Source organism: Zea mays, chromosome 1 (genome assembly GCF_902167145.1).
Source record: "Zea mays cultivar B73 chromosome 1, Zm-B73-REFERENCE-NAM-5.0, whole genome shotgun sequence".
Lineage (NCBI taxonomy): Eukaryota > Viridiplantae > Streptophyta > Magnoliopsida > Poales > Poaceae > Zea > Zea mays.
The window spans coordinates 301923849-301927395 of NC_050096.1; positions in this window are offsets into that span (position 1 = coordinate 301923849).

The window sequence follows — 3547 nt, forward strand, 5'->3', positions numbered from 1 at the left end:
GGACCAGGCGGGCGGACCGTCCGCGACTGGCTCTGTCTGACATCTGACGACGCATTAAATGCAATATAGCCGTTGATATAGCCGTTACTGCTGACCGTTGCATTTTCAGCCGTTGATCTACAGGGGCGGACCGTCCGCACCAGGAGGGCGGACCGTCCGCGCTCAGCAGAATGGCCCAACGGCTAGGAAGTGGTTGGTGGCTATAAATACAACCCCAACCACCTCCATTCAATCCATCCAAGCATTCCAACCTTCAACATTCAATACAAGAGCTAGCAATCCATTCCAAGACACATTCAAAGCCTCCATCTCTCCAAGTTTCACAATTGAGAAAAGAGATCATTAGTAATTAGTGGCTTGAGAGAGAAAGGGATCCGTGTGTTGTTTGTCGCTCTTGTCGCTTGGCTTTTTCAAATCGTGCTTTCTTGATTCTTTCATTGCGATCAAATTCACTTGTAATTGAGGCAAGAGACACCAAACTTGTGGTGGTCCTTGTGGGAACTTTGTGTTCCAAGTGATTAAGAAGAGAAAGCTCACTCGGTCCGAGGGATCGTTTGAGAGAGGGAAGGGTTGAAAGAGACCCGGCCTTTGTGGCCTCCTCAACGGGGAGTAGGTTTACAAAAACCGAACCTCGGTAAAACAAATCTCCGTGTCTCACTTGCTTATTGGCTTGGGATTTGTTTTGCGCCCTCTCTCGCGGACTCATTTCTTTATTACTAACACTAACCCGGCTTGAAGTTGTGTTTATATTTGTAAATTTCAGTTTCGCCCTATTCACCCCCCCCCCTCTAGGCGACTTTCAATTGGTATCAGAGCCCGGTGCTTCATTAGAGCCTAACCGCTCGAAGTGATGTCGGGAGATCACGCCAAGAAGGAGATGGAGACCGGCGAAAAGCCCACTACAAGCTACGGGAGCACTTCATCGGAAGAGTCCCGCACCAAAAGGAGGGAGAAGAAGAAGAGCTCCTCCAACAAAGGGAAGGAGAAGAAATCTTCCTCTCACCACAAAGAGAAGAAGGAAAAATCTTCTTCCCACAAGCCGCATCGGAAAGGCGACAAGCACAAGAGGATGAGGAAGGTGGTCTACTATGAGACCGACACTTCATCAACATCGACCTCCGACTCCGATGCGCCCTCCGTCACTTCTAAGCGCCAAGAGCGCAAGAAGTATAGTAAGATCCCCCTACGCTACCCTCGCATTCCTAAACATACACCTTTACTTTCCGTCCCATTAGGCAAACCACCAACTTTTAATGGTGAAGATTATGCTATGTGGAGTAATTTGATGCGATTTCATCTAACCTCTCTCCACAAAAGAATATGGGATGTTGTTGAGTATGGTGTACAGGTACCATCAATAGGGGATGAGGACTATGACACGGACGAAGTGGCCCAAATCGAGCACTTCAACTCCCAAGCCGCAACCATCCTCCTTGCCTCCCTAAGCAAGGAGGAATACAACAAAGTACAAGGATTGAAGAACGCCAAGGAGATTTGGGACCTACTCAAGACGGCGCACGAGGGTGATGAACTCACCAAGATCACCAAGCGGGAAACGATCGAGGGGGAGCTCGGTCGCTTCCGCCTTCGCCAAGGGGAGGAGCCACAAGACATGTACAACCGGCTCAAGACCTTGGTGAACCAAGTGCGCAACCTCGGGAGCACAAAATGGGATGACCACGAAGTGGTTAAGGTTATTCTAAGAGCTCTTATTTTCCTTAACCCCACTCAAGTACAATTAATTCGTGGGAATCCTAGATATCCACTAATGACCCCCGAGGAAGTTATCGGGAATTTTGTGAGTTTTGAATGCATGATTAAGGGCTCCAAGAAGATCAACGAGCTTGACGAGCCTTCCACCTCCGAGGCGCAACCGGTGGCCTTCAAGGCAACGGAGGAGAAGAAGGAGGAGTCTACACCAAATAGACAACCAATTGACGCCTCCAAGCTCGACAACGAGGAGATGGCCCTAATCATCAAAAGCTTTCGGCAAATTCTCAAGCAACGGAAGGGGAAGGACTACAAACCCCGTTCCAAGAAGGTTTGCTACAAGTGTGGTAAGCCCGGTCACTTTATTGCAAAATGTCCTATGTCTAGTGACAGTGACAGGGGCGACGACAAGAAGGGAAGAAGAAAGGAGAAGAAGAAGTATTACAAGAAGAAGGGCGGCGATGCCCATGTTTGTCGGGAATGGGACTCCGACGAAAGCTCAAGCGACTCCTCCTCCGACGAGGACGCCGCCAACATCGCCGTCACCAAGGGCCTTCTCTTCCCCAACGTCGGCCACAAGTGTCTCATGGCCAAGGACGGCAAAAAGAAGGTAAAATCAAGGTCCTCCACTAAATATGAAACATCTAGTGATGAGGATGATGATAAAAATGAGGAGGATAACTTGCGCATTCTTTTTGCTAACCTTAACATGGAACAAAAGGAAAAATTAAATGAACTAATTAGTGCCATCCATGAAAAGAATGATCTCTTGGACTCCCAAGAGGACTTCCTAATCAAGGAAAATAAGAAACATGTTAAGGTTAAAAATGCCTATGCTCTAGAAGTAGAAAAATGTAACAAATTATCTAGTGAGCTAAGCATGTGCCATGACACTATTGCCAACCTTAGAAATGAAAATGCTAAATTAATTGCTAAGGTAGATTCTCATGTTTGCATTGATCCTAGAAATGATGATGTTGATTTGCTTGCTAGGATTGATGAGTTAAATGTTTCCATTGCTAGCCTTAGAAATGAGAATGAGAAACTAATTGCTAAGGCTAAGGATTTTGATATTTGCAATGCTACTATTTCCGACCTTAGAACTAAAAATGATATGTTGCATGCTAAGGTTGTTGAACTAAAATCTTGCAAACCCTCTACATCTAATGTTGAGCATATTTCCATTTGTACTAGATGTAGAGATATTAATGTTGATGCTATCCATGATCACCTAGCCTTAATTAAAAAACAAAATGATCACATAGCTCAACTAAATGCTAAGATTAGAGAGCATGACTTAGAAAATGAAAAATTTAAATTGGCTAGAAGCATGCTCTATAATGGGAGACGCCCTGGCATCAAGGATGGCATTGGCTTCCAAAGGGGAGACAATGTCAAACTTAATGCCCCACCTAAAAATTTGTCTAACTTTGTTAAGGGCAAGGCTCCCATGCCTCAGGATAACGAGGGTTACATTTTGTACCCTGCCGGTTATCCCGAGAGCAAAATCAGGAGAATTCACTCTAGGAAGTCTCACTCTGGCCCTAACCATGCTTTTATGTATAAGGGTGAGACATCTAGCTCTAGGCAACCAACCCGTGCCAAATTGCCTAGAAAGAAAACTCCTAATGCATCAAATGATCATGCCATTTCATTTAAAACTTTTGATGCATCTTATGTGCTTACTAGCAAATCCGGCAAAGTAGTTGCCAAATTTGTTGGGGGCAAACACAAGGGCTCCAAGACTTGTGTTTGGGTACCCAAAGTTCTTGTATCTAATGCCAAAGGACCCAAAACAGTTTGGGTACCTAAAGTCAAGAACTAAATTTGTTTTGTA